This window comes from Halyomorpha halys, unplaced genomic scaffold (assembly GCF_000696795.3).
Source record: "Halyomorpha halys isolate HHAL.00 unplaced genomic scaffold, Hhal_1.1 Scaffold730.1, whole genome shotgun sequence".
Classification (NCBI taxonomy): domain Eukaryota; kingdom Metazoa; phylum Arthropoda; class Insecta; order Hemiptera; family Pentatomidae; genus Halyomorpha; species Halyomorpha halys.
In genome coordinates, this window is record NW_027110275.1 from 753,417 (window position 1) to 778,488 (window position 25,072).

A 25,072-nucleotide genomic window follows, 5' to 3' on the forward strand; every position below is an offset into this window, starting at 1 on the left:
TTATTTTTACCTTCCACATAAGTTATCAGCTGCTATTACAATAGTTGTTTGATAATAGTACTTATCCTACACACTTGTTATCATATACACTACTTATCACCCCCCATCCCAGTTTACAAAGTGAACTTTAAGTTCATTGAATAAAAGAAATAAAACATAATAATAAAGAAACAAAAGAACAATTCCTTAAGCTGAAGTGTACGAAAAGAAAATGAAAAACAAAACAAGCCATAAATACTGTTATATATAGTTATACATATATCATAAGTAGTGTACATGATATGAAGAATTTCTTTTGTTCAAGCACTAACACAATTTACTTGATTTCTCCCGGTTTCGGCACCAGTTAAAATACTTAGTAAAGTTAACATAGGAAAGAAGAAGAAATAAATTGAACACTCTAAATGCTTGAATAATACTGTCCTATATTTTTACCTTCCACATAGGTTATCAGCTGTTATTACAATGTTTGTTTGATAATAGTACTAATCCTATACACTACTTATCATATATATATAGTTTTATATAAATGTATTTATTCTTGGTTCAATGGTACTGCAAGATCCTAAGACTCCTTAATCGTCTTTCTCCGCCATCTTGTATCTCCGGCAAGAATCCACTATCTTCTAATTCCTTTTCCTCTTCAAAATTGTCTTTACCTCGTTCAGCCGGCTCAGGTGTCTTTACTACGTCTTCCACTAGGTGTCGATCTTCGAGTAGGCGTTTGGGGATTAATTCTCTGAGCATACGTGCCACAAGACCCAGTCATCTATATTCAATATTTTTCGGATGACAAAGCATCTATTTCTTGTGGCTATTCTTGCTTCCAGTTCACACACCATTTCATTATTTTCGGTTACTAGTACACCCAAATACTCAAAGGTATCAACCGCCTTCAGGTTGTTGTTTATGTCAACTATATAATTTATAAACAAAGGATGTTTTACGAGAAAATATTAGATATTAATGGGAAGGAGTTTAGCGCCACCAACCTCACCTAAGAAAATTGTATTGTGTAAAAAAAATTTACACTACTTTAAAAAACGTAAGTATAATATTTCTCACACGTTATAGTTTCCAAGATATATTATGGAATGAAAAAATAATGAAATTTTCGGAATTTTTCCAGTTTAAATTGAACGAATTCTGCCGAGGTAGGTAATTTAGATTTTTGATGCCAATCAATCCAAACGCATCCAAACATATCAACAAGAATAATCCGATCTTTTAGGATTAGTAAGGGTTTTGTTTCTTGGACTAAATATTTTCATACAGGCGTTGATAATCATAAATACTCTTACTAAAAGAAATCTTCTTCTTTAAACACGCCATATACCATAGGGCGTCGTGATTCATCTGTTCCTTGCGAGATCCTATACGACGTCTTCCCGAAGTTAGTTATGCTGAAGTAAATTGTTAATAGCACGAGAAACTGAACAATTGTCTGAAATTATCATTAGGAGTGGTTAAAACTCAAGTTGTTTTTCCTATTTTTAAAAGAAGTGGAATTTTCATAGATGACAAATTTCTCTCTGGTCTTCCTTACATGTCCTATTCGATGTAATTATCCTGAAAGAGAACGACTGGCGAAGAACTAAGGCCTGATTTATGGCCGTTCTAGAACTAGTTTCACTGTCATGATAAAGCCACGGCTAACACTATTAAAGTATTATTAATAAACAAACATTCCATCTATGATAGTTTGATTTATAACTAGATTGGAACAGAGCCAATATTCAAGTTGTCATCAATGAGTAATATTATTTCAATCCATGGCCATTTCGCTGTTTCACCCACGTACATTTTAATTGCACAACACTACTTCATAAACATGTTTAGTACGTGACTAAATGTGTTTGAACAACTGAATAACATACGAAATATATGTTTATAAAAACTAAAGAACAATCATTAAAAATGACTTGATAGAAATTGTCTTCAATTTTCGGTGATTTCATTAACAAATAGCAATTTCGATTATGAAAGGAGCTAAAACATTTCAGGAGACCTATAGTTTTCATGTTATTTTAAAAAAATATGTAATTTATTGTAGATATCCATTTTTTTTAGACTACTAGATTACTAGGTATTTATAAACCCAGCTGTATTCCATAACTTTATAAATATCAAGTGATTGATTGAGATATGTTACTAAATAGACAGAGATTTGCCTCCAGTTTTGTAAAATCTTTATCTCCAATATTTAGTGTTTTTATTATTTTACGTAAATTTGCAAATTGTATCATTGAATAAAGCTTATTAAACAAGGAAATTATTGTAAATTTAAGGTGTCCTATGAGTCAGATGAATACGAATTCAGGAATTATTCATGATTTTAGGAAAAATTAACTTAGTGTTATTTAGTCCTTTAAATGGTCCCAACAATGACAAAATCTACTTTATATTCTTTTTTTTGGGGGGGGGGATTTGAAATTACTTAACTTCAAAAAACACAAAACTTAAATTTCTTTTTTCCTTTGTGGAAGCGGGCCGTAGAATATATATATGTATGGACATTTTATTGCTGTTGAGAACTACTTTATCCTACTTAAAAAAACGAATTTCTGTTTCGCAAAAAAGTTTAACTTTTTTAATTCTTTTTCAATAGGAAATTCTGGAAAATCGATTTTCCGATGTTTTAATTATTCAATATTATTTGTAGGAAAATCTCGTTGAAATTAAATAACCAATAACTTCTCTGTTTAGAAAAGAAATTTAAATTTCTCGCGACTTTTATGCACAACAAAGAGGATTATTCATAATGTAAACTACAAAAATAAAGGTTATTTACTAGACAGAAGATATGTCTTATCACCTAGTGCTAATTAAATGACAAAAATAACAGACTTAATAAATAAAAATAATAAATCACTTATCAAGAAAATACTCCCGTTCCATAGTAATCAGTTCCATATTTTATCTTCATGTCCTTGAAAAAGAAATTTCAACGTGTGTTTCCAATATCACCTTCTCGCAAGCTAGGTGCATTATTAAGAATGAAGCGAGATATAGATTCTTCATTGAAATTACACAGTGGACCCGATTATGAAATAAAAAATAGGGATTGTGCATATTTGGTCATTGCGAATTATACGTTGTATGTCAATATTACTTTTAGTATTTCACATTGATATAATTTCTCTATCCCATCGATCAATAGGTAATGAAATTCCATACAATAAAACTGACTATAAAACCTTGGGAGACTAGATCGATAAAATACTCAATGTTACCTCTCAACAAGCACGTCTCATTTAGTTTAAACGGAAAGGATGTAATTCCTAAAGTTAGTAAAAATTATTTCGTTGAAGTATTTATTATTTATTAGAAAAGGAAATACTTCTGTTATAAACAATAAAAAAAATATAAAATTCATTTCAGATATACCTTTCGTGGTAACCACTAGAGTTTATAAACTGGAACTTCACATTGAAATGGGGTCAAAGACGAGATTTTATTGCAGATTTGACGAAGTATATCGTAAAAACAATTAAATAAAGGGATATTGATAAAAACATTTCAATAAAAAACAATTAAGTAATTATTATTCATTTCTTCAAGTCATTCAAAGGACAGTTTAAGATCATCAATCAAGATATGAATTACTACGCTGTCTCAAAACAGATTTTAGCAAAAACCTACCAATTTTATTTTTCAAATACCTTCGATTTCTTTTAAGCAAATTGAATAACATGTTTCTATATACTGTAGCGCTAAAACGGATCAAAAGATTTTGATACAGCTTGCCTAACGAATTCTCCTTTAATTCTTCATACTCAGTAAAAGTGAGTAAAATGTAGGAGAAAGTTAGAGTCGAGATGTAAATTTTATCTGCGCTTAACTGAAAAAGTACACATTCCGCTGAATATAACATACATAATTAATTAGAAGATGATCAAATTTGTGTAAAATCAAACACATTGTCTAGATGAAAAATTGTACACGTATTACTACATTAAATTTTGTTCCCCTTAAAATTAGTTGTTTTATCATAAAAAAAAATGTTTACTTGTTTGCAAATTTTAGAATTTTTAAAATATCAATTATACCATCTTATTTTTTGTTTAAATGCTGTTTTTCTTCCTTAATTATATCTTATATCTTCATTGATCAATATCTGTTCCGATGTTCCAGCTGGAGAAATAATGAGATCGCGAGTAAATTAAATCTACATGTTGAATAGGTGTCATAATTCATCATGTATCAAAAATGAATAACCTAGTTTACAGTTAAATTTTTCTAATTCATGAATAAAAATATTGTGTTTAATTGACAAAATATGAATGCAGTGTTGTTGCAAATATTTAAATTAAATTGTTTAAAATATTTAATCAATTATATGAAGCACTTTATCTTGCAAAAATATTGTATAGTAGTCAGAAGATATTCCCTTTGAAAAGAAAAAAAACAGTGTCACAATATAAATATATATTATGTTTCATTTAAGTACTAACTTATAAAGAAATAACTTGAAATTGTTCTTTCTGTGGATAAAAGATAAAGATCTCTAAAAAAGAAATAAAAAGTCATCAGATTCCGTGAAAAAATTTTAAAAATGTACCTAAACCTAAGTTAAAGTTGTAAATGACAGCAAGTCGTAAAGTAACAGGAGTGTTCTGTAAATCATTAAACGAATAAAATATGTTTATTTTGTTTTTTCTTCCAAAAGCAGTATATTTTGTCGATTTAGAATACAGTTATCGATTTGATATTTTAGCATTTTAGCAAGTTAATATGATCCTTGTTATTTAATAAATATTTTTATCCAAGAATTAATAGAAGATAAACTGAAAATAAGGTCACTCTTTATTTAGTTAGGCTCAAGTCTTCTGTTGAGAACCTATGGAGCTCAAGAGTGGGAATGTCAAGATTCATTTCTAGGGGCCGCCTCTAAATAAATATTGACTGCCACAGTAGGGAATCGAACTCACAATGTTCTGAACTAAGCCGTCCAGGACCTACGCCTCATCGTTCTCACCTGTGAAGTAATCAGGTTGTTCTTTCTTGTTATATGAAGAGTTATAGTATCTAGATTTTATCTACTTGTGATGCAATCAGTTTTCCATCTTGAAACTTTACATGAAAATAACCAATACAAAGCGAAATAAGCTACATTAAAAAAATAATATAAAATAAATCTAAGATTGTATTTTTGATATTTTCAAAATTCAAAATTTTACAAACAAAGTAACTTTTTTGTTTGAAACATGAATTTATTAGTTTCTAATGTGTAGTTTGAAAGAGATCTTTTCTTGAGTAGAATATGCACGTGAAGCTAAACATGTTGTAGACACTATAAGTATTTTAAAATTAATTTAAAGCTAGAGTTTTTATTAACAATTGTCTTACAACACATGTTGTAACCAACATATAAGAAATCCAGATTAAAATTTATTTTATCAGATGAAAAATCTTTGATCCGAAAAACAAATTGGACGAAATTCGTTTTGTAATGAAGAACTAACGTCATAACTATACAAATCATTGGAAAAAACAATAATCCAATGCATTTCATACTTTAACTTCTTTTTAACAATAATTTCCAATACCCGAGCAAAATCAATTTTGTGAATAAATGGACATAAATTTTAAGGTGAGTAGGTGAGTAATACACTTAGAAAGAATGGGATATAAAACTGGGCATTTGTCCACTTATTTTTGGAAAGTTAATTAAATGCCTTACACCCTAGAAAAAAACCCTTTAATTATAGTGTAAGTCACTTAGGAAACCAAAAAAATATTATAAACCTACAAGATAATGTTCTTGAAATTACTTATGCATTGCGTAATGTGTATGTATAAATGGACAAAATGCCAAAGGAAAAAGTTATAGATCATTTAGCCGATTTTTACCGATTTTCCAATTGCCTTTTAAATTCGTTGAGATATGTGGAGCTAACTGGGAAAACAAAAACTTGAAGTTTGCCGATAACATCTACTTTTTAATACTTCCACTTATAGCCATTAAGAAAGTTATACATATATTATTGAAGGATTTACGCCGTTTTAGAATCTTGTATTATCAACGTTATTTTTCAAAAACCTTTTAAACCAGTACATATATCCTATAAATAGTAAATAAATTTTTTTTTTTATCTCTCATAATTATATATCTTATATAATTATTAATAATACATAATACATTATTAATACATAATAATTAATAATACTGTATATTATCTCTCATAATATATCTTTTTTTTTATCTTTCATAATTATGAATATTTTTTTTAATATTCAAAATATTAAAAAAAGATTCATAATTATCCAAAAAAAAGATTCATATATATCTCTCATAATTATGAATCTTTTTTTTATATTCAAAAGTAATGGCAAAGCAGTAGGTTTAGAATTTTTCTGAATATAGTAAACAATTAATTTTTGAAATTATTTTTCAACAATTATGAAAAATACATTCATCGTATGAGTCTAAAATGTTTATTACAATAAAAAATTCTCTTGCTGTATATGGATCCAAATCTTGGATATAGATATAAAACTTATCTGTCACTAAGTGCAAATAAATCCTCCATATAAGAGAAGAGGGTTCATCACCTTAAGGATTAATCCCTAATGTAATCCAGTATTTTAGGGATTAGTAAATACCGTCTCCATTGTACTCCGTATAGTTCATAAAACTTGGCAGGACGTTTTTATCTAGAGCATAGGTTCATGATGTCATAAAGGAGAACCACACAAACCAGAATCGAGGAAATCTACGGAACTTTGAAAGTCATTAATTGTAAGAAGATAGTCCGAGTGGCGTTCAATAAAGGTATAAAAATTAGCAGATTCTTAGAAAAAAAAAGTATTAGAGACCAATGTTCCGCCCACTTTGAAGGGCTTCATCGAAGCTGAATTCTGGTAAATTGGAAAAGTTCTTTCATTATCAATCTACCTCGATTATTCAGCTTTACAAAGTAGGTGAAATGTCGGTTTCTAATAAATAGTTTTTATTGCTACTATTTTGAGTACGTTTCCAGACGTACACTTGGACCATCTACTTGCAATTAATTGTGGTCAACTGATAACGTCCCAATTTAGAAACAATAATAATTTAAATGTAAGAAAGTATTAATTTGTTAAATTTATGAAATCCATGCAGTGTTGGGCAAAGACTAGCTATAGTTGAAACTAATAGCAACAATTGTCACAGATACGACATTTATTTATCAATGGTTCGTTCATGAATAAGGGTCTTATCTATATATATTAAAATTTCCATAGATAAGACCCTTAATCTATGGAAATTTTAACTATGAGTTTCAACTATAGCTAATTTTCTGTAAGTCTTTTTTTCTTTCCCCTTATACAATTATGGAAAAATTATTTCAGAAACTGTTTTATCTTGTTTTCAAAAGAATTGAACACCTACAAGCTTGTCAATACTTTACGTCTTCCAGTTTTGTCGAAACGCGTATTTCGGAATCTTTTTACAACTTTTTTCATGACTATTTTTATGAACGACCTATTTATTATTTTTGTTTGAGAGATATCTTTTTCAGGAGTTCCCTTACTGAGGGGGAATCACTATTTGAAAGATATTTTTACTTAAAATAGTGCAGGTGCATTTAAAATTGTTTTAGTTGATACTGCTATTTTAGATTAATTAAAAACAAGAATTTTAAATAAAAAATTTTTTGAATATATGTTATGAGGCCAATATCTGAAAAAAATATTCAAAGGTCAGTAGAAATTCACTGGGAAAAGTCTTTGGGCACTGTATAGTAAATTGACAAAAATGTCAACTTTCCCATCTCAATAAATAAAGTATTTATTATTAAGAATAATTATTAAATAAATGAAATGAAAGAGACATTTAATTTAATTAAGAGATATTTTCTTCAATCAAATTCTATTGCCTACGCTCGAAATAATAAAATCTTAAAAAAAGGCTAGATCCATAAGAAGTTTCATTTCTAACACACGAGAGTCTTATGCATATTTATTTATATTTCATATAAATACGTTTTAGCATACGAAGTACTGTAAGAAAGGTACCATTTAAATGGGATTTTCACATATCTTTGTAGTTAATCTTTATAATCAATCGAAACAAGTAAGATTTGCTTTATGATAGAGTGTGAATATTGTTGAGCGTGGTGTTAGTAGAAAATTCATTTTAATAGATTAGTAAATAAATGTTTAACGCACTATTTCTGAAAATATTACTGCATATAAATAATTGAGCTTGTGCTAAATTCCTAATGTATTAAAATTTAAAAAAAACAACACAGTTTACATAAAATATTTTGTGGGGTGAGCTAACTCATAATAAAAAAAAAGTAATTAAGATATTTGTTCTGTTTATTAACACTATTCAACAAATATAATTTATTTACTTGAAGTATTTATATTAAAATGCACAACAGATTCAAAAAATTGATTTTTAAACTGTTTACTGCACACTAATTAAAAATACAACTTTACCGACCACACAACCTCAAATAGAAATTTTCGCTGTCGCACATGTAATTAAAAATTATTTACAAATTAGAAATAAAGCAGCTATTTTACATATTGAATATGTTTTATTACAATTCAATATGTACTATATATAGAAACGCAAAAGGTCAAGAAGTCAATCTTATTGTCAGTCAATGGGGGATTAAATCGTACGAACACTCCTTAATTGTTATTGGTAGATATATATAGATAAAATATGAATTTGCAATATAATACTAATTTTTTGAAATTTGATTGACAGAAGATACGGACCTTAGAGTACTATGTAGTTCTTGGTGTGGATTGCTGTGTGTGCGCATATTACTTAACATGATTTCGAACTTATATACTTTATAGTAGATTAGAACTTTCTACATTTATTTTTTCTATTTCTTCGATATTTACAACTTAAATGAATATATACTTTTCAGACTTATTCACTTTTATAGGAATTCATTCTGACATTCGAGTAGGACAAGGTTCATTATTGGAATGTAATATAATATTATTTAAATGTCTTAAGTAATAAATAATTTAACTATTTTCATCCAATTAATTTTTTTTCTTCCGAATTTTATCTCCATTCATTTGAATAGAAAAAGTTATATTATTTATAGAACTTAGTAATTATTTAAAAGTATTGTAATTGCTATGATTTATGATTAATATATTGTACTTACGGGTTGTTCGGCCTACTCCGAACTAGCCGTTAGCTATTGTCATCTTTCTTGCGCCGTCCTGGAAATGAAAAAAAAAATATAAGGTATTGTATAACATTTAAAAAATATTCAGTAAAAAGTGCATTAGAATAACTTTATTCAACTTTTAAAAAAAAATATTTTCAGTGGCTTAATTTTAATTTTACATCAGTTTTTCTAACAAATGCTATAAATTTAAGAAGATATTTTGAAGAAGAATGTAGTGTATCTCTTAAATACATCACATTCAAAGATGTTAAGGATTAGGTAGAATTAAGTGCTTATATAGATATTTTTTTTTTGTCAAAGCAGGAAAAACATGCATTCCTTTTAATTTTCTTTATAGTATGTAAGATGTAGAATTAATCCGATACGCACAGAATCCACTGAAATTGTAATCAGGATACAGGTTGGACGACTACGTTTGCTTCCTTTTTGTTTCTTTTCCTTAATAGTTACTTTTTTACTAATTCTAAAAAAAAAAATCAGATATAATTAATTCTTATCATTCATTTCAAAACATTTTGTTCCTCGAAAAGCAACAACCGAAAACCGTTTATTTGAGTAGATAAAGTAACCGGTTTAAAAAGAAAATATACTATTAATCGGAGAGCGTTTTTTATACTCATTTTTCATAATCCTTCCTATTATAATGACTTGGAGGGAAAAGTGGTGTAAATCTGACTTGAATCACTTGTGTGTGTAAATCTGACATTGAATAATGAAGACTTCATTTGCATACTAAAAACGTGTCGCTAGTGTACGACAAATAAGAGAGTTATGAGCTACACCACTATTCCATCAATTAGGTTTGATTACAGGAATGGAGATGCGCCCATAATGCAATATTTTTAAAAAATTGAGTCAAACCTCTGTTCCGTTTAATTACTAACAAACATTGTATTATCAAACTTAAGAGACCTCCAATCGCTTAATTAATTAATACTAAATTTAAATTTTAATCAGGGATTTTAGATTTGAACAATACCGTGAAAGAGCTGCTAAAATAAAGAAAGCATAAGATAAAAGATGGAAAAAGATAGGCTAAAAACAGGGAGGTATGATAATTCCTGAATAGAGGGAAATGGAAAACGATTATGGAGGACATTTAGGTTTAGAATAATCACATCATTTGACGCGAACACATACTATTCTATCTTTTATATCTGCGAAATTATGTATTTTTTTTTTACAAATGTAGACTGTGACGTCTATCAGTGTGGCGCTTGTAAAGGTATATGAAGCTGATCAGTCAACTGGAGGCAACTCGCACTAACCGGGCACCTGAGTGAAGGCACTACCTCGGGCACCTTACCTCGTCTCTCTCGAAATGATTTATAAGTTCTCTTGAGCTCTTTATTCAGTTATATTTTGTGTTAACAAATATAAATTAACAATTTTCAGTGTCGGACAGAGAAGTTTGAAAGTACGTCGGTGGCAAGAACTCGGCTTATCTCCATTGCCGTCAGCGAATGGACTCCCAAGGAACCGGTTTTGACACCTCGCCGCCAAGTGCCATAGAAACCATGGTCCACGGTAACAGGATATTATAAGACCACTTTTAGGTTTTTAAAGCGTATCCAAGCAATAAATATCTGTAAGAAGACAAAATCGGTCTACTAAACTTTATGATTTGTAGTGCCAACTGGAAAAAAAATAAATAAAAAAATACTCCATGAATTATAGAATAAATGAATGAAAAGTAATGACATTCTACTAATTACAAGATATATAAGACTTTTCACATTTAAGGGCAGAAATTGCCTTATTATATGTTATACATAACCATTCTAGACGGAAAAATGTAAATAAAGATAATTACAATAAAAATAAATTTATAATTGATAAATATACTAAATGATATCCCAATAATTTAAACAATTATGATACAGAAAATTAAAGTTATATCTGAAATAAAAATAAATCAATTTAAATATGAATATGAATTTGAAATATACAAATACATCCAAGGAAACTCTCAGCCAAGCTTTATCTCAAAATCAGTACTTCCTGAATAAATAAATTTTGTGCACTCTAAGTTATTGACACTGTCAGTGCTTCACTATGAGACATAAATTTGCTAAATAGAATCTAGGAGTATAAATAATAAACTTGAAGAATAAAAGAATTGAAGGAAAAGTTAAGAATAATTATATAACTAGTATAAATGAAATAAATGGATGAAGAAAAAAATCTTTTTGATATTATACATTTACTTATTTATATATAATACCGTACTATTTTCATGACAAACCTTTAATGGTACTAATGTAAGTAAATAACGTATATTCAAGAACTTTGTCCCGTTTTTTCAGTTTTTTTTTCATGCTTTACATTATTTATGTCTTTTTTTCCCAAGTTAGCAGGGTTAGAACCCACGTGAGAGCCGTGCAAGTCGGAGAGTAAAGGCCCGGTGACGTAGCGCCGCAATGCGGCCGATCGATTCCAACAGTTCCACATCCCACATTCATATTGGCCCAATCCACAAAATGGATAATCCACTTCAAACCATCTCGTAGATTCAGCAATAATTTCAATGAGAAGTCATTTATAATTCAGTTCCAATGTCACTGGTGTGACGTGTCGAAAACACAATGTATGTGCTGAAGAATCAATAGCGGTGCTGAATAAAAATTGTATTTGTAGAGTAATATTATTCATTCACACCTGTACTTGGGTTGTTTTATGTAATGTAAGGGATGGTACGATCTGACCTTCAATTCAGGTAAATAGATTATAGTAATCTCATTTACCTTTCTAAATAATCTTACTTTCTCTTGTTAAAATCAAATTATTCTATAATGGTTTAAAAGATTTTTTTAAATTCATTAAATATTTTAATTTATTCATAATACATGTTTTTGACGGGAATTTGTACGATCAAAAAACATAAAATAAAGAATAATAGAGATATAAGCATGTTAGATTTAAAAAAGGCCTTCGAAGATAGGATAAAGGAATAGCTGAAGAAGAGATTTGGTAACGAAATGCATTCCGAAATATTTGCTAAAAGTTCATTAGGCTCTCAGCCTTCAGGTTTGTGTTATCAGTTCCTTTGCTACTAACCAATTCATTTTAAATCTTAAGTCTGTACCAAAATAAATTTCATGTAAACATTATCATAATTTGACCTATTAATTATTTCTCTACGATTTATTAATATAGGACCTTCATTCATAGTATCTTAGTTAAGGTGTAACACTAATGTACAAAATATGTTTTATACATTTTTATTATGATGTATTTTAAATTTTCAAAGAATATTTTATATACATTAAATGCCAATGTATTTTTGAGTTACGACTAGTAGTTCAGCAACAATCATAAACATCAAAAAGCAACAAATCAATACTTTTTTAAAAATTTAATTTGAAATTGCGGTATATTTGATAAGCCTTTTATATTGATTGGCAACGTTTTAGGTTTAGTAGCCAGAAACTTCCTCAAAAAGATATCGTTATCGTTTTAATATTCAGCATCTGTATTTGAAGAGGCATTGTGCATTCATTAAATCGCTTCTTACTATCAAGAGGAAAAAATATACCAAGAATATATAATATATATATATATATATATGTTTTAAATTACAGACATAGTTCTAAATGTGTCTGGTTAATATCATAAAATGATCATGATGATCATAATTATATTCATTAATTAATTATCCAATTGAATATAAAATAATTATAAGATTACACTCCATTTAGATCATTAATTAACCTTCTGTAATAATAATAATAATAAAGGCTTAACGAATCCGAAGGTTCGATGCCGATACCACCAAACGCTCTCAGCATACATCCTTCCAGTGATGCCCCTCCAAACCCAATTCCACTAAATCAGTTCTTGAACTTTTAACCTTCTTCTTTAACTGACACATATACCTTAAATTGTCGAGGGGGAGGGGAGAGGGTTACATTAACCGTTTCCTAAATACATCTCTATCCGTTGCCAACTTCTTGACTTCACCAAGGGTGATTCCTCCGTTTCTTGCCAGATAGGACATGTCCTCACACTTATTCCTCGGGCGTCCACGTGGTCGTTTTCCCTCAGTCTTTGCCTCCCAAATAATATTTTGGAGATTACTGATCGCCATTCTTTACACATGGCCGATTTTTTGTATGTATATTTTTTATCAGCGGTTCCTGCTCCGTTTCTTCTCTAAGTCATACGTTTTTCATTAGGTTGAATCTAGTTTTGCCGAGAGCTACACGATTACCCGCTTCGTAGTATAATGGTTACGTTTTTTAAAAGGGACAAGAAGATTTATTTCGCTTTCCTAGACCTCCCAGGGGCATTTGATAATGTACCCCGAATAGAATCAAACAAGCATTTAAGATAAAGTAATTCCCACTAACTTGACTAAAGCAATACTTAAACTGTATCGAAAAGTATACTGAGTAGTTAGGCTCGAGCGCAATAAATAAAACCGATTTGAAATGGATACGGGAGAAAAACAAGGGAAGAGCTTAAGTATATTATTATTTGTAATATTTATGGACAGAATAATTCGGGAACCTAGAACAGGAAATTGGAAATAGTAATATGTACCCAATATTATCCAGAATTTAATATTTGCCGATTACTTTCTCATTACTGCAGAAAACAGAGGAGCCTTAATGATACTTTTGGGGAACATTTTCTGAAAATTCTGGATCAAGCCTCCCTCAAAACATTTTAATTAGCACAATGCATAGCTGATGCTAAAGACCATTTAATTATACATTAATATGACGAGTTAATGAAAATCTTTTGAGCCATTTTACAGAAAATGGTAAAAAAAAGTACTATAAACGCCATATTTAATATTAATTTGTATAGTTTCGAGCGCCGTATAGACGTGGGCCCACCAACGTATGAACAATCGTAATTAAAACATCGTCTCTGACCCACCGGAGCTCGTATAGCAGTATTTTATTCTATATTTATTAATTTTTTTTTTTATTCTTCTTATATTTTATTTTGAAGCGAATTTTAATTTCGTTCTAGTGTTTATTTGATTTAATTTATATTTTCTATTGTTATCTTAGCAAAATTAATGTTTATATTCCAAGCCAGCTTGTTTTGGTTTTGTTCTTTTTTAACCTTTCCGTCTGAAAGACGTTGTCAATTCGAGGTGGCTTTAACAAGTATAAAATCGACGATGTCAGTTTTTCAGAAATACATTTGCTGTGACATCCCAAGAATGTATTTCCCTTACATGCGTAATTTCAATTTGTTACTTTTTTGGTGTTGACCAAGTTTCTTCACACACACACACACTCACCATTTTGCGACACTTGGTTATTTGGACTAAGGGAACCTTAAAACGTAGATTATCCTCGAAAATTCAGATTCGAAATTTTGCTGGATCAAAACCAATTTTGACTAACATATATCCATTATTTTTAAAAGGTTGTTAGATAAATTAATTCACAACAATCCAGAGTTCATAGAGACTAGTAAGAATATATTCATAGAAGTCTCTGAATCATATCATTACTGAATTTGTTGGTAACTATCAATGAAACTATATAAAAATATCAGTTATTTATATACAGTTACAACCATTCTGTACAAATACTTCTATTAATTTATTTCTAAATTTTAGTTAATTTTTTTCATATGTAGATATATGTTACAGTCCATACTTGGAGAATAAGTAACACCAACATAATTGGGTACTTTCATACCGAAATCATTCAATCAGGTACACAAAAATCATAAATTACATGTTAGTTATTTCTAAAATCATAACTCTAGTTTTTAATTAAGGAATGAATATGTTTAAAGATATGATCTTACATTAAGTTTAATTTTTTTTTCAATTATTTCTTTTTTTCTTTTTATTATTTGTTTTTTATCATTTAATTTTTATCTCTCTAAATATGTTGTGAACGTGCTTTCTCATTACCACTGTCTGTAAATATGTTACAAAATGTAATATTTCTAAATTAAAAAAAAGTCTAAAAAAGTAAAACGTCCAAAAAATACACAAAAAATTAGGCTTTTTACTTAACAAGTCTGATCCTCATCATAAATAATTATATAAAATAGCGGTTAGCTTAGTATCATAGTTGGGGCCGAAAGCAATGATCTTATTCTATATACAATAAGAAAATTAATCATTACTTCGTGCTTGTAGTATTCAGGACACCATGTACCATTCAGAATGACGTAAATAAAGTTCATTCATGACATCAATCACAGCTAATAGGAGCAACCTTTCTCAAATACTGATTTATTCAGGATTTTAGCTTCGTTATACTTAATGATACTAACTACTGCTACGCAATTAAGGTCCTAGGTTGTGAACGGAATAAAATTAAATTCAATTCTGTCTGCCATTGGCTTCCGTTTTCGGTTACGCTCAGATTTATGGCACATTTTCTATTCCTGGCTCAATAAACAATGTTATTAAAATTTGATGATGGGTACTATACAATTGATTAGATGTGAAGAGAGTTCTTTGGAAAGTACGTGAGAAAAATAATTTAAACTCAACCTTCTAAACCTCAACCTAATAAAATTGCTTTTACAATTTTTTTAAAGTTTATTTATTGATATTTACTATTGTGTTAAAATACATACAACAAGTAAATTTCATGTAAAGTTACACAATGGCATAATGCAGATATTCTTATATAGATATGTATAAGAATTTACCCATTGATAAAACTCCAATAAAACTTACTTAAAAAAAAACCTTAACTCATATAGCACCCAAATGTGAGTTGTTTTTATTAAACTCATTTGTAACTCTCTTGAAGAGTAATAACTTTATGAAAGCCTTCAGAATTATTAGTATAGTTTCATGTATCAATTAGCTTAAACATTTAATGTTTGAAAAAATTAATTAATATACCAAGGCATTCCATACAAACATGGAACCGATGTCCAATATATATTTTAGTTACCTTTTTAATGTTGCCCAATTAATTTTTTTTTTTTTCATTTAAGTCTCCTCTATTCGGTTTTCATAAATGTTTCAAAGGTATGATAAGACAAGATCTAATTTTAAGAAGATTTATTTGAAAAAATTTTTCTCAATCATCTGACTTACGTCACTTCTACGTGATTTAAACTGTTATCAAATTTGTTTTCCTTTTCTAATGTGCATCAATAAACAATCATGTTATATAATCCATTATGTTTCGTAGTATGAATTTAAAATTCAGTTTAAACATCTAATTATACAGCATTCCACTTTATTTGCTAATTATTGAAAGTAAAGATTAAATATTATTTTTATTTTTTGTATTAAAATATTTTCTATTGTAACTTCGCAGAGAAAGTCATTCGAAAAGGGACACATTTCACTAAGCTCTTGCAGTCTTTCCAAATGACACAGAACTGGGAAAGAGCAAAATTGATGTGGTAGAATGAGCAGCTATCCTAGACTGTGTTCAATGGGATCGGAGCGAGTTTTTTCTTTGATTTTTAAAAGATATGTGACCTTATGTAAATTAATTGCACCGTCACTGCTGTAATTACCCCAATAAATAAAATAAAAGAAGTAGAGAGTGAGTTCGTCGTTCTAGGATTCAATTTAGTTTACTTTGATATTACAATGTTTCCGCAGATGCCAAAGTATATATTGTAATAAAAAGAAAAACAAATATCACCTATCTTTGCTTCAGAGGTAATTACAGAAAATAGAAATGCCCACGTAGCAGAGTAGAAGATACTGATGTGTTAATTACGAGTGATAGGTTAAACATATGCATTTTTAACACAGAATTTCGTTTATTCTACTTTTAAAAAATTAAAGACCTATTTGATAACATAACGGATAAATTATTTAATGAAATATCTGAAGTTTTTTCTAAAAACTTATGATTCCCTTGATTACGTGAATCTAACAACGCAATACAGATACAAATACAAAGCACCTTAAAGATGGTTTTAAATTCAAAAATACTAATTGTTATGAACAGAAGATAATATTTACGGCTTTTACAAGAATATTCATTTCAGTAATTCTCGTCATCTATTTAGGAGTAATTAGAAATATTTTATATGAATTGTTTTGGAAATTGGTTTATTGGTTATTGGAAAACATTGGTTTTTATACATTATTCACTAAACCGCTTGGAAAAAAATTTATTAAAGAAAAAAAATTACATAACTAGTTTGTTTTTTTAAAAATGATTATGTAGTTGTTATGAATCTTATAACATATTATCTATAAAACTCAAAAAGGAAAAGAGAAGTGATTTTTCTTGACGTATGGCTGAAAAACCACTAGCGTAGTGCGGTTGACAACTTATACACGCATAAAATACTATTTATTTAACCTTATAAAAACTAATTTTACTCCACCGTTAACAACAATAATAATAAACAGAATGTAATTCACAAAATTAATTGCCGGAATCGTGAAGGGGTTCATATAGGAGTCTTCGAAAAAATTAATAATCAGATTTGATCAGCACAAGAATAACTGTAAAAATGTCAAAAATATTAAAACAAAGCACTGGCTCAGCATAGTATAAAATTTAAACACTAAAAACATTGATGACGCTATTAATTTTAAGCCAGATACTAAAAATTTATGTACACATTACAATAGTATTGGTTATTGGAACAAATTTAATACAGTAGTGTGAAGATGTAATAAATTAAAATAAATATTGTTAATAGATTAGTCATCTTTTGTGGAATAGAAGGAGGAGTGAATTTACATAGTTTATAATTATTTTTGTAAAAATAATTTGATTTGAAGAAGGTACATTGGATTTTAGATCTCCTTATTTATAATTATATTTGGAATGTTTACTTATTAATTTTTTATATAACCGACAACAATATGATTGTTAATATGTAATTAACAATATAAAGATAAGAGAACAGCAAATGTAATATTAAAATATATATTTATTTAAGGTATTTAAAAGAAAATGTTGAGGTATATTTATTAATTGTTGTACGCAAAAAATGAATATTGTGAATTTGTTTGTGATACCTGATAGAGTGACAGGTCGTTTATGATATATTAAATAAATAAATTTAAATAAGGAAGAGTACTTTCATTCACTACATCTAATTACTTAATTATTTACTTAATTAATTATTTAATTAAGTTAAATTTTTATTTTATATATAGAACCATAACCGAAATTTTCATTGCTAATTCAAAAGTTTTTACTTTTTTTTTATTTATTTAGTACATCCAATGTGATCTGACCTGATGGCAACATCTATCGGTTGGTGCCTAAACAGCATACAAAAATGTTAGTAGGAAAATAAAATATGTGTGTATTACAATCATTAACACATTAATTATCGTGTCATTGTGGAGGCTGTAACGGTTTACATACTAACAGTGCACAACTTTGAAATTAAAATCTGTGATTTAATTTATACCATACAACTGAATACAATGCTAATATTAAATAAATGAAATAACATATGTAAAGAATAATAATTATACGATACACAATAGGATGAAACTAAAGAACAATTAAACTGAAAAGCAAGTATAAATAAGACACACGCTCACTCTTATATATAAAACTATGTTAATTCAAAATATATGGATGGAGGTTTCTAAGTGGAGATAAGATAAATTCAGAGGCAGTTATGTAGACAAGAAAAAAAAATCCTTAAAAGCAAGAAAGCACCCAGTCAAAGATTGCTTTTTTAAATTTGATATGTGATAAGTATATTTATTAGTTCAGGTAGAAGAATGAACAAATGTAGTTCCATGCTGTTTGAAGTGCGTTTCCCAAATCTGCTGTTATATAGTGGTTCGATAGATTTAGTTTTTTCTAACATTTTGTAAATAAATATTTTATTTTCTGAATAGATAAATATTTATAAATTTAACCATAATTTTTTACAAGTCATATAGTTTAGGTAGTAGAACTGCAACCGTTTTTGCTTTATTACTGTTATGCGTAATTGTTTTCTAAGTTCAATACTGTAAATGTTCAAGTTTTGATAAGTGAATATCAACACTAGTGTTCCATAGCATTCGATCCCATTTCTTAATATTGATTCAAATAATCCTTTGAAGACCCTTATTAAGGCTTCTTTGTTAAGCGAAAATCGGAGGTATTAAATTTTTAATGAGCAATCTCGTAATTCCTTTAAGACATTAACAATATGGGATTCCATAGAACACCCAATTATTTATATTTTTATATGTTTTACAAGAACATTTTTTTTTATTGTTGACAAGACAGGTCATGAGATTTGATTTCAGGATCGTTTCTGTTGACTTTTTCTGACTTCGGTAAGTCATATGAGGTGGTTTCATCAACATAATCCTCGTTTTGTTTTAGCTAACTATGAGACCTTTGTCATGAAACCATTTAAAAAAATTATTATAGTTATTTTGTCGTATTTTTAGAACTATTCAGTAGTTTGTATGGTGATTGATAAAAGAGAATTGCCAGCAAAGAAGTATTAATGTCACTTGTAATTCTTTTTTAATGTCATTTGTGTAATTATTAAAACACAAAAAACCCAAAACACTAAACAAGTTTTTATATTAGTTGATCTGCTAAGACTGTTTCTCAAGGCTGAATCAGAGAATCTATGGTTTTCTATACTCGTAAGAAGCTTTTCATGTATAATAGTATCAAATGCTTTAGACGTATCAAAAAAAGTACAAATTATGTAGCAGTTACAATTAAGTTTATTATTAATTACATATGTGAAATTAATTAATAGTTGTTTAGTATGTTGGCCTTGTTTCAAAACCATATTCTTTTCTATAGTTCATTTTGGTTTCCCTCAATAATTTTATTTACGAATGATAGGATTGAGATAGGTCTATTATTGTCTAGTCTGTTTTTACTTACTTTTTTATATAGATTGATCTTATAATTGAGATTTTTAATATGTCTGGATATATTCTTGATTTAATTACAGAATTTATCAATTGCGTAATAAGAGGAGTCAAGAGGTTTGAGTGAATAGTAACGAGTTCTTGTACCATCAAATCCAGAAGTTTTTTTTTTTTCATTAAAGGATAAAATAATTTTTACTACACGTTCAGTTTCATAAAGTATATCAAAGGAGGTTAGATTATAGGGGATTTCAGTAATGAAATAAGATAGTAATTTCTCATCAGATTTGTTGGAAACCTGGCAAAAATTGTTTAGGTATATTTAATATTTTAAGCGAAATTAAATAATAACTCCAAAACTTCACGCCTGACGGAATGTATATATTTTTTATTCGATAAAATTCGCATCAATTTGAAACCAAAATGAGCTCAATATGACTATTAATTGCTGAGTTGAATTTTAGGGATCTTGGCAAACACGTACCTTAATTCCTAACTAACGATTTAGGGGTACATTAGTTAATATTTATAGAAAGTAGTGCCGTGAGGTTTATTAAATGATACGTATCCTCATGACGAAAGTTGACCTTGAGTTTTCTTGCATTTTTTTTTTTTTTTTTTGGTATGTTAACCGAAAACTATAGTTAGTGCAGTTATCAGTTCTGTCGAACTTATAATGGAAAGATATTAAATGGTTCAGAATTTCATATAACTGCCGAAAAAAAACATTTGTAATTTTTGAAAACTAAATAGTGATAAATAAAAGATATTTTACTATTATGATATTAAACGGAATAAAATAATTTCCTAGCAATTTTACATCGCATTGCTACATTGTAACTTTCAAAAATCAAAGTTATGATATTGAATCAAACAATATAATTATATTGTGGGAAAGCTTTGAATATTAGTCGTATATATAAAATGGATTGATGAATCCTAACACAGTTTTATCATTATTTTCTAGTTTCAAATTTAAGGACCATAAGCCCTAATAACGAATATATAAAAAGTGTATATAAGTCGTTGCTGGAATATTTTAGATTTTAATACCTTCAGCATCTGATAATATGATTTGGGTTATGAAATGCATGCGCTCAGATCCGCCACCAGGGAGAGCGAAATCCCCAGGGTCCAGGATTATGCGGAGGGGGATCGAAGAGGGGGGGGGGCATTAGTTGTCTAAAAATCTATAGTAAAAGAAGTTAGTGAAACAACTGTATAAAATAAAAATAAAAATTTATAATAATGGATAATATCATGTGCTATAATCATACTGTGACAGTGCAGTCTGAATTATAAAATATGCATGCTGTCCAGTTTACAGATAAAAAAATCTTTTGTCATTTGTATCTTTAGTAAGATCTTTGCATTTTGTCTCTTTTAATTATACGAACAGAGAAAAGAAGGTATTAAGTATCTTGTAAGTGATTGTAATTGTGAATAAAAAATGTTCAAGCTAAACTAGTATTATCTCAAGATACAGGATTGTTGTGCAATTGCATCTTCAAATTCAACCAAATCTCGACAGGAATTGAAGTCATAAAAAGGACGTCCTAGTAATACTACACGTTTATATTTATTAGGTTTATATTTTTAATTTATATTAAGGTTTTTATTGTTAGATTAGACTAGAAATTTCTCTTGATACTAGACGGTCTTTTGATATTTGGTATAATATTTCAAGCATTTGGGTTATGACTCGCGTTTACATATTTTGAACTTTTTCTGCATACAATTAATTAATTAATTATTTTAATTTAACTATGAATTCATTGATCAGGGAACCCCCTCTCTTCCTCTGAACAAATTCAAATTTATTCAAACTAGCACCTATGGCGCTGCGCTCTGTTGGTCAACAGAAGCAAGGTGACCAACCGTCATTGCCTTTGAATAACCCTGGCAATTTGCCAAATTCAGCTAAGAGTTTCCAAACCAGGTGAACTGATTTTCCTCAAGTCGTTGATTACCCTCATCGTGAAGCTGTAAGTACTCTGGGACCTGGTGGACCACTGAGGGAGCGGAGGAGATGAAAGAACACCAAAGCAAACGATGGCCTTCAGAAATCAAGTCCATTATTCACTAACAGGTACCTCAAATCTACACATTAAAAAGAAATACACCCCTAGAATCTAAATTTAGCATAACTTATTATCCACTATTATAAATCTAGTGGTAAGTTTCAAAACTTAAAAGTTTTAATTTATAAATTAAATTATACAGTCCATTCAGTTTTACTAATTATTAGAACCAGTCTTATAAATATCTTTCTTCTGCATACTCTGTATTCATCCCAAATTGCAGTTATTGAACATTCATTGATTTATTTGAACATTTGTTAGTTATTCATGATTAGATCAAATTAATAATCGTCGGAAATCGTCTCGGTCTGCGGAACGTGAAGACAGACCAAAGTCCCTGTTAGAAAATCATAATTAGGGATTTTCATGTTATTGAACGTTTTAGTCCTTTTTAGTTTCAATTTCAATATTATAAAACGGAATGCTTAAGCCTAATTTCCCATAATAGCCAACTTTTTATTCCGTATGAAATGTATACTTTATAGTGGGAAAATATGATGTAAGATAACATCATAAGAAAGGATTGTTCAATATACGTAGAGTAGAATTCAACAAAACAAAAAAAATAACAAGTAAACACAAGATGTATAGTCTTGGAATAATATATATAAGTGATCTGTGAAACAATCTAAATATACAAAATGCATCGTTGTTAAAACAAAAAAATCATTATTACTGAATTACGAAATTCAACGGAGATAAAGTGAAAAAAAACTTTATTGGTAAACAAATAGTACAATGAACATTACGACATGCTACAACTATTACTGGTACAGATCTAACAAGCTTGGGATTGATGGGGGTATATATAGGAGCTGTGGAGGGAGGTGGCTCGGAGTTGTAGAGTCAGCAGGAATTGCTACCATAACTCTGTTTTAATTTTACTTCTTTACTTGGTCTGACTTAGTTATGGTAGGTGACAATTTCTTATTTCAGCTTTCAATCTTATTCTTTAATTGTATTTAGAGAGTTTCCCTTAAGTAAAACAAGGTTATATTAGGTTCCCAGGTATTCATATTACAAATTAAACAGTAAATTTGATTTATTTTGTGGAATTTAGGTGCTCAATGTACAATTTTCCATATAAAGGGTTTTTACTACACAATTTTTCATATTTTGGGTATTCAACTGCGCGAAATTCCTTTTTATGGTTATTATGAATATTTTATTCAATTACTAAATTATACTTGTACCATCATTATAACAATATGTTAATGTTAGCAATAGAAGGCTATTAAGGAGAAAACAAAATGTAATTTTAAAAGATATTTTAATCAAGTGATTGTTTTAAATTTTTAAAAAAGAAATTGTGATATATTGATTAAATGTTGTATGCATGAATTTGAGAATTTGTTGTAGATACCTGATGAGCCCGGAACGTTATCATTGTTATTAATAATATAAAATAAAATAATTATAACAAGGTACTTTTATATTCAGGGTCAGGGTGCTGACGGTAGCTGCGTGATAACGCGCATGTCTGCCAATCCAAAGGTTGCGAGTTCGAGTCCCCGGCCCTATCCGGGATTTTTTTGAAGCATACGGTTCTACAAAACTCTGTGAGTATCTGTCTCCCCCGGGCATTTGTAAAGCCCGTTAGCCAATGGGTGGCACCCACAAAAATAGGCGTGGGAGTGACGAACCCACCCTATGAAAACCCTGTCATGGAAGGCGCGATTTATTTCTCAAGTACATCTCGCGCCAATAATAATAATAACCTTTTTATTCACAAGATCTAATTAATATTATTTAAAAATAAATTCCAATGAAACATTGAATAGAAGGGAGCTCACATTGGCACTAATAAATATGTTTTTGCATATTTGCGTTTCCACTCACCACACCCCAACCATCTTCCACTCATATAATCTATTTTAGCATGTAGTTTCAGTTATGCGATTTATAAATTGATTGCTCAAGTCGATTGTATTGGATGTATATTAAAAATACTAATCCATGCTTCACCCCTAATTTTTATATGTCTGTTTTACCAGGTTGATTTGATATACTATAACTTTGACTTTTAGAGCTTACAATATAAAAGTTTTTTACACTTTTATACTTTTTAAAATACTTTAAACTATTAAAGCAGTAGACTTGTACTATAAAAAAGTTGTTTTTATAAAAATAAACTTTGTTAATTTTATTTTGAACTAATAAAGGCATAAGATAAGAAAATTAATTTTAAAAAGTGTAAATATGAGAAACTTTATTGCCGTTTAGACATAATTATTGCCGTTTTGAAAACAAGTTCCTTGAAAATGTATGCATGAAATGATAAATATATTAAAATGAATAATATTTTATAAATTATCTATATTTTAAATTTTAAAGATTAGTTTATATGTTAGGAGCTTAATAACAGTTTGTTACTATTTACAATTACATTTTCCTAACAAAAAAAAAAAAATTAAATTCAGGTGAAATTACTTATAAAATTTATCATTTGATTGCGATCAAAAACATTTCTGGAGAATAATAAACTATTTCCAATAAAAACCAAATGACTGACCTTCCACCTGCTAGATTGTGGTCAGACCGCGGCGTTAGATGATACAGTGAGGGAAGACAGGTCTGTTGTGCAGGTATAGTAGCTCATAGCGCCTTCCGCAGAATTGCAGTGCAATCCCAAACTACCAGTATACCAATCCTAAATTTAAATTATAATTGACGGGTTTCTCTAAAAACGTTCTACTATAAATATGAGATTATAAAAAAATTCTTTTTAGCGTAAAAAGCTTCTTTTTTTTTTTTTAAATAAAGCTCGCTATTAATCTGTCCTTAATCCGTAAAGAAGGCTCTTATACGCGAAAACTCTTTAGCAATTAACTCTCATAACATGAATTAAATTCCAATATTGTTCAATTTTAAAATGAAGTCAAAAGTATAATGATTATAAATATTACTATCATCATTATTATTTTACTGCTATTATACCACTATTATTATCATTTTATAGACCTAACCACGATTACTTTTACAGCTGTAGTAAAGTATATTTAGTAATTATTCGTTTAATTTATTATGTTTCGTAAAATCCTCAATGCTCCTTACTTTGTTACAAATAAAATCAT

General features: G+C 28.7%; 1 protein-coding gene across 35 annotated transcripts in view; it reads right to left on the reverse strand.

Annotated features, from left to right (window-relative positions):
* Window positions 1-25,072, reverse strand: part of para (paralytic) — a 198,827-nt gene that overhangs the window by 106,062 nt on the left and 67,693 nt on the right. For all 35 annotated transcript variants that reach the window (XM_067048423.1, XM_067048408.1, XM_067048417.1 and 32 more), the window contains exon 4: window positions 9,126-9,183. The gene's annotated coding sequence lies outside the window, so the exon portion shown is untranslated. The remainder of the gene's footprint in view (window positions 1-9,125; window positions 9,184-25,072) is intronic.